Genomic DNA, 14,486 nt, shown 5'->3' with positions numbered 1-14,486 from the left:
ATTGTATGTTTGATTCTAGAGCTTCTTGGTATATGAACTTGGTAAGTTTTTAGACTTGTTGTTATCTTATAGTATCATAAAATACTCCTATAGTATTTTAACTTTATGTTTTTTTAGAGATCCTTTGTATATAGGATTGGTAAGTTTTAGGCTTGTTGCTACACCACGACCATTCCTAGGCATATGCTAATCACCTCTCGGTTAAATATAGTTGATCAAGCTATATTCTTCCTAGACCTGATCATATACCCCTAGGTCTACTCGTGTTGTTCAACTTCCTAAATACTTGTGTGTTGTATATCTTGTGATACTTGTTCTAGTATGTATGCATGTACGTATACTTTTATAAAAATGTTGTTATATTTTAAAAGTATAACTCTTGGTCAGAACGTTTTTATCCCATTGTATTTGTAATTGTATATCTTTTATGGGTTGATATACTTAGTTCACTATAAACAATGCTCTGATGCCAATCTGTCACAGCCCCAAACCGAGACAACAAAAACGTTCGGGGGCGGAGGACGTCATGTATAGTATCACAACAATTGTATAATAGTAATCAAAGCAAAAGCTACCATTGTATAAATATTATAGTGTTTACATTGTATTCACATCACATATGATTGACTCCAAAAGTAAATAGCAAAACGAAGACTTGAAGCTACTATGCTCCATCTTTTAGAACATGTGCATGTACCTGTCTACTAATGTCCTGACAATACAAGTGGTTTTGAAAGTGTCAACATTAAATTTGGCGAGTTCATAAGCATTTGTATTTAGAAAGTATATTCTTTGTTCCTTGAAAAACCTTAGTATGTTCCTCCAGAAAATCCTATATTTTCTGATGTAATGTAATGTAAGAAATTTGACCCATACTAGTTCCTTCTACGAGTACTTAAGGGATACAAGTTATATACTGTCCAGATCGAATAGACAATCAAATTTGTGGTTTTGCCCTAAGCCCACAACCAAACAAGGAACAAGAAATGAGGCTGAAACCACACATTCCACTTCCTGTCGGATCTTCATGTATATAACCCTAACGTATTCACTAGGTACTTACAGAGTTAAATCTAATGGTCCTTTTAGAAATGTGAGTGTATTCTTCTAGAAAATCCTATATTTTATAATGTAATGAAATGTATGTTCTATTGACCCGTACTAGTTCCTTCTATGATCACTTAGTGTATACAAGTTATATATAATTCAGATCGAATGGACAGTCAAATGTGTGGTTCTGCCCTAAGCCCATAACCAAACATGGAACAGGAAGTAAGGCGGAAATCACACATTCCACTACCTATCGGATTTTCATTTTATATAACCCTGGCGTATTAACTAGCTAATCACATAGTTAACAGTGATGCTCCTTATCAAATGAAATCTACATTGTACTTAGAAAAGTTATGGAATACAGTTGTGTTTGTATGCAACCCTTCTTATATGTATGTACCTAGTTAAACGTTCTTTTAGAAATGTATGTTTTGTACTAGAAAATAGTATATTGTACTTGTATATAGTGACCTGACCCGTACCTGTTTCCCCCTATGATTAATTAGTGTATACAGGTCATGTATAACCAAGATTGATTATATAGTAGACTGTGTGAATCTGCTCTAAGCTCACAACCAAACAAGGAACAAGAAGTAAAGGGGAAATCCCTTCTAAAATCTATGTTCATGTTACTAGAAAAGTAGTGTATTGTAGTTCTATTATTTAAAATAAAACCGTTTGAAGCTATGTATTTCCCCTAAACTAAATGTTTTAGTTGATATTATTGTTATTTTCATATAACCATGCTAAATTGACTAGTGGCCTCCATGACGATCTTCAGGTGTCGGAATGTTATGACATTTGTCACCTCAGACCTGCCGGTCTAGTTGTTGCAAGCAGCTCAGCTGCGGTATTTTCAGTCCCGTATAGATCTATACACAAATTCACGCTCTCCCTCCAAGAGACTCTAGTTATAATTTGTAGGACTTAAACCTGAACCCTGATGGGTATAACGAAGTAGTGCCTCACAACCTTGTATTAACTAATTTACGTATAGTGTACTAGTGTTCTCTTGTACTTGAAAATGTATGAATTACCTTGTACTAATAGTGCACAATAAGTATAATTAGATTATTATTTTAGTATGATATCCTTGTCTTAGTAAAACCGTGTAAGTGTTCCCTAAACTATACATATTACAGTTTACCTGTATGTTCTATGTGTAATGAAAGTCTAGGTAATTTAACAGTTTGTATAACACAATGAAATAATTAGAGAAAGGTACCCTTATTCTCGACATGTTACAAAAGGTTTAAAGTTTTATCTAACAGGTTTTATAATTTAGATCAAAAAGGCTGTCAGACAAATGATTCTATCCCTAGTCCATAACCAGACAAGGAGCAGGAGTTAAGGTGGAAACACCAGTCCTAAGCCTTTTGGATCTTAATTATATATCAATATATATATATATATATATATATATATATATATATATATATAAACATGTATTTTGGAAAACAAAATTATATAACAATTTGGAGTAGTTTGAATCATTTTAAAATAGTTTAAATCGGTTGAAATAGCTTGATATGTTTTAAAACTATTTGAATGTTAACACAAGATTTCCTTGTGTTTTACTTGTATTACCCCCCCCCCCCTTAAAAACATAGAAAAATAGTGAAAATGTAGGGGTATGAACTCACCTCTAGTGCGTGTGCTTGTTTAGGTAGCGAAATGATAGAGACGATCTTCACGCTAGCGCACGTGAAAATAGTGATATCCTAATAATATTTATACACGATATCGTATTTGTATTAGCATATTAGTAATTTAAAGTTCTAGAAAACACTAAATTATTTAAGAAATACTTACAAAAACTATTGTTAAAATTGTTTGAAGTGTTCTTGGGTGTTCTTGCCGTTCTTGGTGTTCTTGGTGAAAAACATGAAGATATAAAGATAACGATGAATATTCTTGGTGTTCATGGTGAAAATAAGAAGATCTGGGCAAGAATCCTATGAATTTATGGGGTTTACGGATGATACTTGAGAGCAAAAGTGAGGTGTTTGCGGCCTAAAATATGATAAATGAATTGGGTTTGCGGCTAAACATATATATATATATATATATATATATATATATATATATATATATATATATATATATATATATATATATATATATATATATAGAGAGAGAGAGAGAGAGAGAGAGAGAGAGAGAGGATTGTGTTTACGGTTCATAATGGGCCAAGGTCTTAGGTTTTTGGTCCCTTAATGGGCTTTACATTATGTTTTCGGCCACACGTAGTCCGAAAACCCCTTTAATTTCTTGGACCGCAAACCCAAAAATCCTTGGATCTTTGGACCGAAAACTCATATTTGGGGGTTATTATATGGTTTAAACTTTTAACTTTTAACTTATGTTGAAATATATTAGCTTAAATCAACTTAGGTTTTAAGCCATACTTAGTTACTAGCTTATAAACATGCCTCTAAGGCTATAGATGATTCAATGCAACTAGGATTGCAATGTGGATTCACTTGTACTAGGTTAGGGTTTAGACTTTGCTGAGTCTAAAATTTCCTAGTTGTGACATGAATAAAAATAGTCTAGAACTATCAATTATTCCAACAAATACTAATAGTTCTATCAAATAAGGATTAGCCAGACAAGACAGTTCGAAGGCAGGATCATTCCTGACAATGTTACACTTCCTGACAAAGTTACACCGAAAGAACGAGAGTGTAGCTTAACTTACATGGATTATTCCTGACAAAGTTAGGAAATTATGCTGGTAGAGCTTCTACTCCCTAGCTACTACTACTTCCGGGATCACAGGGCTTCGCCGAAGACTAAAACTAAGGGAAAATAGGATAAAATCGAAAGCAACTCGAGAGAGAACTTAGGAGGTGTAGTAAGAGAATGAAGCATTTGAGGCTATTTAGATGAGATTTTGGGGGTGCACGACGTGCAAATATGATGCACGTTAAGCACTATATGGCTACGTGAACCATTCTCTTCGTAGCATTTTACATCACATATTCCTTATGTGCGGCTGACTCTTATATCTTATAAAATCATATCTAATTCATACGGAGTTGGATTTCTACGAAATATATATTCGGGACGACGTGTATTATATATATATATATATATATATATATATATATATGTGTGTGTGTGTGTGTGTGTGTGTGTGTGTGTGTTTAGGCACATTTATTTTTACAATTTACAGGCGATCCGACTGTTTTTCATATTTTGTTATATTATAATAATCATGAACACATAATATTCACATAATTCTTTTTTATTATATCAAATAGGTTACAATTATTGACCCTAACTATTACATTATCTACCAAATGGCTTCTAGCCCAACGATATTCAGTGTTACCCTCCTCCTTGAGGTTGAGGGTTCAAGTCACGTCGTGGACATATGTGGATTTAAGGAGTATGTTAAATTTTCCGTTTCAAAAAAAAAAAAAAAAAAAAAAAAAAAAACTATTACATCATCTTATTAATGTCTAATGAGAAACGCGGACGATATATATTTATCTGTTATCTAATTACCTCTTGATTTATGACACTAATCTTTTAATAATGTTTGGTTTCAAAGTATTCTCTTGTTATTACTATTATTGCTTAATATTCTAGGTGAATCATTTGTTTGAGGTACCAACATTTTTAGTTATTGAAAAACCCCAAAGCATCCATGGCGTTTTCATCTATTAACCAAGTATGTCACTTGGTTCCACATGACAAATGTGAACATGGGTCTCATATGATCAAATTGACATATGATGTTGGATTTTAACATCATGAAGCTCATGCAAGCAAGGTAAATATGAATGGAAATCTGATACTTCAATCTACCAATTTTTGGATATTGTTTATTTCTGATATTAAATTTTTTATGTTTGGTATGTATGTACAAGGTTATTGATGACAAGGTTGATCATTACGAAGTGGAACACCTGGATTAGTATAAGGATGAGGTGAATGATCTAATGACATGATTACTTTCTTATGAATATTATTTCGCAAATGTGGTTTATTCAATTCAATTGGGAATATTTAATGTAGTTAAATTTTATTATTCTTACGTTTTGGGAAAAAAATGTTGATTTTTATATCGTGTAGGTTATAAGAAATAAGAATGAGGTGATGAGGAAGATGTTGAACCGATTCAATTCATTTGAAAATTTATTTTCTTTATTTGTTTGATGTGTTATGTGTTATAACTAAATATGTATCCCGTGCATTCAACAATTAATAGTGCATAAATGGAATAGTTGGTTGAACAATTTGACTTATATCAAGTCGATGTGAATAAAGATGTATGTAATCGTAATTAATGAAAGGATATTGTGATTATTAATGAAAGGAAAAGATCTTGGGTAGTTGCATCGTTGGTGTTGGATAAAGTTTTTTATATTGAAATTGCTATCGATGGCCAATTTGATGAGAGATTTATGTATAAACATTTGGAAGATTCTCCAAACATTATTAGGATGGATCGTTTTGTTATTCATAAGCGAAACATAAATATTCAGATTGGAGATGAGAATAACAGTGAAGATGATGCTGGTTATGACTAAATTTTCATAATTAGCAGTTGTTATGTTATATATATATATATATATATATATATATATATATATATATATATATATATATATATATATATATATATATATATATATATATATATATATATATATATATATATATATATATATATATATATATATACTAGTTGTGAGACCCGTATATTATACGGGTTGATTAAAACAAAATGTTAAGTACTAACGATTAAATAAAAAATTTATTTGAATTTGAAATTGAAATAAGTGAAAATTATCAGAAAAAAAAAACATGCAAAAAATAAATAAATTAAAATTATGTGTTTAGTGTGTATTAAACGGGTTAATTATAACAAAATGTTAAACATAAATGTTTAAACTCTAAATTTATTTGAAATTGAATTTGAAATTTAAAATTTGAAATTAATAGTCATTATGGTAGGTTTAATTTATGAAAACTAAATAAAAAATATATTGAAAATGAAAATTAAAGTAATGACAAGTGGAAAATAAATATATCTCAAATTATGAAAAAATGACATGTGACTAATTTTATAAGAGAATGACATGTGACAAAATCAATTTCATTTATTAGGATAGATAGAATATATATATATATATATATATATATATATATATATATATATATATATATATATAGGCAAAAGTGAATATACCCTTAAGGATATATAAGCTTAGGTACCCAAACTCAACATAATACGTCGTTTTGTTTGATATATTCATTATAAGGTTCTTAAACTTTAACCACTAACTTGTTTTACTTTCAGGATTTTCGAAATTTCACTATTATTTTTCTCTTAGATCACATCTTTATGTCGAACACCTACTAGGCTATATATACTATAGTTAAAAATGAAAATTATGTAAAATGAAGATAAATATAAAATTTATAAAAATCTTGTAATAAAATTAAGTTAGAAGTTGAATTAGAAGAACATTAGACAATTACAATGTGTATATATGATACAAAACGATATAATATAGTGAGTTTGGGTATCTAAGTTTACATACCCTTAAGGGTATATTCATTTTTTCTCATATATATATATATATATATATATATATATATATATATATATATATATATATATATATATATATATATATATATATAGGAATGAGTTCTATGGAAAACAAATAACTAGGGCAACATCTACCGGAACCAATAATCAAATGACATGTGTCCATTTCTTTCTTTACAACTAATGTATTGTGGAAGTTATTGTGGAAGTGATGTGTTGTCATGTTTTCATTGGTTCAAATATGTGTTGCCCTAATCATTCATTTTCCATATAACTCTTCCCTATATATATATATATATATATATATATATATATATATATATATATATATATATATATATATATATATATATATATATATATATATATATATATATATATATATAGGGAAAATGACTTAGGAGGGTAACCACCTCTTATCCGTGTTCACATATTGGCAACTTCTTTTGTACATAATAAAGCAACTAACTTGTTTTAACTGTTTAAATTACACCAATATTAACGGCTAATACCTGTTTTAACCGGTAACTCAAAAGGAAAATGACTTAGGAGGGTAACTACCTCTTATCCGTGTTCACATATTGACAACTTTTTATTTTTTGTACATAAGAAAGCAACTAACGTGTTTTAACTGTGTAACATCCCAAAAATCATGACCAAAAATTTCGTTTTTAATTTAATGCTAAAACCATGATTATCAAACCATTAATTTAATACTTCAGCATTAGGCCTCGCCTGGCATCAGGCCCCGCCTGACATTGAGTATATTGTTATGTGTTTAATATGTATTGCTATGATCTAATTGAGCACATTGTCAAGTGCAAATTTAGTCTTGTTTGACGTCAATCAACGCCTTAGCCAACCACATACACAACCTTTGACTCAACAAATTAGATATACCAATAAAAAAAACTAGAACTGATACATAACAGAGTATAATAATTTCCAACTGCCAAAGAGTCAATGAGATACCACCTTATAACTTCATCTGTCAAAAAATTGTTTGTGTTCAACAATAATTTCCATCAGCAAAAAAAATAAGCAAAACAGCTCCCCCAGCTTTATAAACATCCTTCTTGGTCCCAAAATACCCATATCTAGCAGAAAATCTAACCATATGTACAAAGTCTATTGACAAGAACCCTATAATAGCAACCAAAAATGCTATAAACCAGTTCTCACCGATACAATTACCTCACCCTCTCACCTATCATGTATAAGACTGGAAAAAATAAATAGGAGTAAAATCGTCCATCTAGCCTAATATCCAAATTACTGGATAAATATCACCTGAGTCAGGTGTCAACAAACATGTGAAGTCCAAATGCTTCAATGAAAATGGATGTGTATCGTATGAAACATATATTTACCAAAGATTATCAATATTTGAAATATATATGAAAAGTTCTACCAATCAAATTTGTGATTAAGTAAAGGAAAATTAGAAGTAATTATTTCGTGTTAATATTTTGCACAAACTTTTCTACTTATGTTTAAAAAAATATGATGCAAACTCATAAAAGATCACACTTCATCCTCTCGGTGTTGTAGCTTTATCCCAGATTACAATATTGCAAGCATTCCTTGGTACCAATTTTTTTCCCTATATTCGAAAACCCTCTGGATTAAGAATCTTTCTCCCAATTAATTAATAAAAAAGTGAAATCAAAGGGTTTATAGAAGAGATATCAAATGCACAAAGTTTTACCGGACGAAATTGAGTGGTGGTGGCGGAGGAGTGTTGTTACGTTAAGTATATATGAGGAGGGAAAGTGTACAATAAACATAATTTATTCCGACAAAATGAAAAGAAATCCAACGATATTCAAGAATCAAACCAAAACCAAAAGGAAGAAAAAGAAAATCAAATATGTAATTTCGATTTTGTAGATAGTAATTATAAGAAGCGTAAATTAAAATCTTAAATAGAAAAGAGAAAAAACTCTACCTATCGATGAAGATTGAAACATGGGTCGGGTCCTGAATCGGCGATGCAAGGGAGGGGTCAAGCAACAAAATAGAAGAAATTGAACATATAATCTAACAAAATCAAATGTGTGTGTGTGTGTGTGAGAGAGAGAGAGAGGACCCGGTGGCGATGTCAATGAATCTTAGGATTTTTTTTTGTTGCTTCATTCCTAAGTTTTTTTCTCAAAAACCTTTGAATCCTTGAGTAAACTCTTCAGAAATCGCTGTTCTTGACGAAAAACAGCGTTTTTTTCATCATTTTTGCTCCAAAACTCGATCAAAAACTCATTTTTATGAAAAACACGAAGAATAAACCCCGCCTAATTTTCTGAGATCTATCCAAAAACGCAAGAATATTTCCAAAATAAGATCAAATCGGCTCCAGATCTGACAAAATTGATTGATACAATCCAATCTCTGATACCAATTCTAAGTCCCTAAAATGTCTGTGTATCAATCAGATCCGTTTGATGTTGCGGAATCCTAATCAAACGGATGATGTAAGATAAAATAGAAGAGAAGGAGAAGAAGAAGAATATGATGAATCTATGTATGATATGATTAGAATGAAGATCCAGATACAAAAGATTCACACACAAAACTTCTCTCAAGTTTCTCTCTCTAGAACACCTTCAAATGCACACACTTAATCTCCTATAGTGTTCATCACTCTTTTCCTCACACCCCTCACCCCTATATATATAAATCAGAATATGGGTCGTAAACACCCCCTTGGCCATAAATCTGACCGTAAACACATAAGATATTACATAAAAATACAATTTCCTAGAAAAGCAAAGTATAAACCATATTTTGACCCAACAAAGGATGATAAATAAAAACCCATATAGAAAGAAAAAATCTCAAACGACCTCCCCCACGCCGAAGTAAAGCCTTTGAGGAGAGTAAAAGTAGTCGCAATTGTGTTCTTGGCAGAGAGGAAAAGCAGCGACGGCGCATAAGTGTTGGTGGAGTTCACCCGTTAGGGAAGAAAGTGGTGGCGGTGGTTTTGTTAATAGAGGATAGAGAGCATCGAGATGATGATGCAAATGAACTAAAAAGGAATGGATGGTTTGAATCGATTAGGGTGGCTGAAGGGGGCTTTTTAGAGCATTTCCATTTGACCGATTCAGTTGGCAAAACATGTGGAATTTGGTTCATCTTTGACCACTTCAATTTGAAGATGAGAAATTAAGTGTTTTTTAGTGCATAAATTGATTGTAAATAACGCAAAAAGATTTGTATGACTTAAAATTCAACGTCTGACCAAAAATGCTTTATAAGGTATAATAGATATGAGATACAAAAGCGAGTTAGTATGTTGAGTTTAAGTAGCTAAGTTTATATATACTTTGTAGGGTATATTTACTTTCTCATATATATATATATATATATATATATATATATATATATATATATATATATATATATATATATGAAAAGACAAGGTTTTAAAATTATGGTTAGTAGGGTGGTTGTTTTTGTAGAATCAAAATCAAAATTATTTTTAGTGGATGTGTTGTAAGAGCTAGTGTTGTTTGGAGAGTTGTTTGTAATCAATGGAAAAGAAATTGAGTTGAAAGTATTTGAGAGTTTGATTTTAAAATATACTAAACTGATACATATTTTAAATATATGTCCGTGTTAGAACAACATATTGGTTCTTGTTTTTTATCATTTTTTTGTGCCTTCTTTTTGCAATGGATTGTGGGCATGGGTGGATATCCAAAGCATAAAGAGACGGGGGAGGTGCCCCAACGCTTTAAATTTTTTTATATATAATCATACAATAATACAATAAAGTTGGATCAATTTTCTTTTTAAAGAGGTAGGCCTCAACCTTTCGGTGTTGGTTTACTGAAAAACGAAATCAAACAATCAACAATTAAAGCCCATTAATTCATTTATTGCCTCCATTTGGTTCTCAACATGCAAGTCAGCAAAATTCGTAGAAAGGAGAAATAAATCATATCCCTCATCCTTCTCCATGAAGGCTTAAACGCATTGCAAATTGATAGCAAAGAGGCAATAAAATAAACATGGTTTTTTGTTTTCATTCTGTCGGGGTTTTTTTTGGAATGTAAAAAGGTTTGGTTTTCCCGTTACATAATAGCAAATAACGTGATGATTAAACAAATAGAAAAGGGAATAAACGTGGGAGAATTTTAGAACTGTCACAGTGTTACTTCTTGTATATAAATCTTTTGCAAAGATTAAAACTTCCATATTCTTTGATAATTTTTTTTTTTGGTTAAACTCAAAGGAACTAAATGGATGTAGTGAGTGGAGGTTCGGAAGGAGACATTAGGCTTCATAATTTCATCCCCAGATCGATCTCTGGTGCTCTATTTGGTGCCCTTACCTGTATCTTCGCCTTTGTAAGTTATTACTTCATTATGGTAAATAATATTTTTCTCCTATACTTGTCATAAAGTTAGTTAACTCTTGATTTTAAGTACGCTTTTTTTTCATTGATTTTTGCAAACTTAAGAACATGATAATTGAGTTTAGGATTTGCTAATCATTTTCGGTATGGAATTATGATTAGCTTGATGCTGAATTGATAATCCTTTGTGAGCTTTAATCTTGGAAGTTTAGCTCATCTACATTTCACTTTGCAGCATTTTCTATGCCATATTTCATAAAAGTTAATGTAGTTTGGATTGTTTTTGGTATAACCAAAGAATTCATTTTTGTTTCTGAATAACTACTACTCACACTTTGATTATTTTTTTTTAAAGTTGTTTTAAGTAAGCCATAAAACTTTAAATTCTATAAAAGCCACTTTATTTTGCAGTCGGGGCGTTGGTGGGTGCTATCACTGGTGCTGTGGCAGGTAGAACTTCTGATTGTGGGGCCTTCCGTGGAGCTGGACTCGGTGCTCTTGCTGGGGCTGTTCTTTCAGTCGAGATTTTGGAGACTTTACGTGTTTTTTCGCGTCAAGGACTTGCTGACATACCGAACTCCTCAAGGGTTAGTTCACATCTAAGTAATTCACACAAGATGTATAGAATTCATAACACTTAATTGCAAAATCAGTAACATAAAACATACACACACAAACACACAGTTATAGACATGAAAGCTAAAGGTTTTTTAATCTAGGTAGATACTACTCCTACCAAAAAGATTATGGGTAGTATATGGTTTAAAAAAAAAATAATAATAAAATAGCATAAAATAACCTATAATGTAATGCAAACTTCTGAGGTATGGCCATCGGCCCTTATCTACACGTAGGGATGTAAACGAGCCCAGCAGAGCGGAGCTAAGCTTTACACTAATTGAGCCAGAGCTTGGCTCGTAAAATGTTATAAAAACACTCGTCAAAAGCTCGCTAAAGCTCGTATGATTATGTAGGGTTTTTTTTTTCTTTTTTTTTCCATATTTAATGATTTAAAAATATAATATATAATTATATAAATAAAAAACGAACTTGTTTAATAAATGAGCCTTCTAAGCTCAAGTTCGGCTCGAGCTCGTTTAAGCTCAGCTTGTTTCGAGGTTTTAACGATCCGAGCTCGAGCAACTCACGTGTTGCTTGGCTCGTTTACATTTGTACCTACACCGTAGAAGCTACACCATACATACTATTGCTTTCATTTGCCTTGCTTCTGTTAAAATATAATCTATATGGGACTACTGGATAAGATGTGTACGCTTTTAGTTGATGGAAAATATAACTTTTGCTTTTCCTATTCGTTCTACTGCTAGATTAATCTTGGATTATTCTTTTTATATACTGCTTATAGGTGAATTTTATGGAGGAGCTTTTTCGTGGAAGGTTGTCAGAGCTACATTTTCTACCTGAAGTCTTAACAGCAAATCATTTGCAGGTAAATATTTGAAAGAAGAAGCTAACAAATCATGTAATTAATAATCATATATTCGGGATATTATCAAACTTTTGTAGCAGGTAAATGTGCATCTCGTTGAAGTAGCTTACAAAGGGTTGTGAGAGGATTCATTGAGATGCTTGCCATGGCACCGGATGTCAGATAAAATTAAACCGATTCAAGCCATCTTTTGCCCAATATGTTTGGAGGTTGCATTTCTCCTGAAATCTATACATCATAAATTCATAGATTTATTCGATATACATCACAAATCTTAAAGTTTTATTCAGTATACATCACAAAGTTTCAAAGCTTTATTTCATGTATATCCCAAACTAGTACATGAACTAGCATCATATAAAGTATGTGACTGACTATGGCAGGACATCAAAGTAGGTGAAATTGCTCGGATTTTGCCTCACTGTCAACACATGTTTCACTTGATTTGTGTGGATAAGTGGTTCACTCGACATTGCTCATGCCCCACCTGCCGACAACATGTATGAGATTTTGTTCGAGGTGACAACATTGTTGAAAGTTATATAGTTATCACGAGAGTATCATAAAAGGACTTGTTCTGGTTATATTTTATGTTATGTAGTATTTTGTGCAGATTGTAATAATAAAAGGGTCAAGTTGAAGTTTTTCTAAAGTAAATGGACTATTGGGTTTGGTATTGGTTTCGGCCATATTTGGTCTGATACTTTAACCGGTGTATTTAATGTGTTATTGTGTTCATTTTGGGTCATATTCACCGATACAGTTTGTAGCTCTCGTTCTTTTCTCTCTTGTTGTTCCTAGAGATTAGGATTTCAATATTTGTTATATTTATGTCTAATATAGTATGTAATGTTCGAGCTACTCGGTCTGATAGATCCCTTCCCCAGCAGCTTCTGAAGCTGTGAGGATAATTCCTGCATCTCTGGTGGCACAAGGCGATAAGGTGCCTTGGCGATAGGTGCCGCTCCCGGAACTCCACTTGCCTCTTGGGAGGCACACTCGGTAACTCCTCGGGAAAAACATTCGGAAGCTCACTCACTATCAGAACCTTAGCGATAGAACTCGGTCTCTCTGTAGCAACTCGCGTATCGATCACATACACCAGAAAGCCCCTACAACCCTGCTGCAAACTGTCTCACTTTGGCAGCAGAGCAGAAAACTGACTCAGATCTGGTACCCTCGCCATACACTATAAGCACTCCCCCACTAGGGTCTCGTATGGTCACCATCTGACGTTCGCAGCCGATCACAGCTCTGAACCGACTCAAGCAGCCATGCCTACAATGACACATACATCACCCATCGCGATCGGTACTAGATCTATCGGGAACTCAACACTAAAAATCTCGAGCACACATATGCGGATCACATCAGTAGCAAAAACCGCATGCTCATCGGCTATATAAACTCTCATAGGTCGACTCAACGCCTCACGTCGGATATTGATGTGGCGACTAAATGCTAATGACACGAAGGATCGACTCGCACCCGAGTCAAATAACACCAAGGCAGGTATAGAACTCACAAGAAAAGTACCTATACACTACACAATATAAGCACAATATAACTCAGAATAGCATAAGTAACAGATAGCAGCAACTCCTAGGCTAAGGCACATACTCAAAAGCACATACTCTTACTCAACACATACTCAAAAGCACACCACACATAGTAGCAACTCCTAGGCTAAAGCATCACAAATCAGGCAACTCTAGTCCTAAAATATGAAATACCTAGCCTATCCTCTAGCATGCATAATAATATCTCATAACACAGAAATTAAGGGTATTTTGGGAAATCACTGTTTGGGCTCTGGCTGATTGTACATACCGCTCCAACTCGTTTTCTCTTAAACTCTTTCTGATTTTAGAAAAATTATCTCTTTTGAAATTTTTTCTCAAATCCTCAGTTTGAGTTCAAACACACCCGGAGGTGGATCCGAATCCCACAAACCAAGGATCTAATACCAACTTCTAACACTGTAAATTTTCAAACCAAAATTTTCGTTTTAAAACACAATAAAACACATGTCACATTTTCTCAAAAATATCAAGTATCAA

At 32.4% G+C, this 14,486-nt stretch overlaps 1 non-coding gene across 2 annotated transcripts; it reads left to right on the top strand.

Annotated features, from left to right (window-relative positions):
- Positions 1-10,475: 10,475 nt before the first annotated feature.
- Positions 10,476-13,175, top strand: LOC111877736 (uncharacterized). 2 transcript variants are annotated; one of them, XR_006191391.1, is made up of 5 exons: positions 10,476-10,968; positions 11,388-11,563; positions 12,343-12,426; positions 12,507-12,635; positions 12,810-13,175. It is a non-coding gene; the product is annotated as an uncharacterized LOC111877736 (transcript). The 2 variants fall into 2 exon arrangements; XR_006191390.1 differs by having other exon boundaries at positions 12,507-13,175.
- Positions 13,176-14,486: the final 1,311 nt, after the last annotated feature.

The sequence above is a fragment of the Lactuca sativa genome, chromosome 4, assembly GCF_002870075.4.
Source record: "Lactuca sativa cultivar Salinas chromosome 4, Lsat_Salinas_v11, whole genome shotgun sequence".
In the NCBI taxonomy this organism is placed as follows: Eukaryota; Viridiplantae; Streptophyta; class Magnoliopsida; order Asterales; family Asteraceae; genus Lactuca; species Lactuca sativa.
The sequence above is the reverse complement of the archived record's forward strand: the minus strand, read 5'-3'. Positions and strand labels throughout refer to the sequence as shown.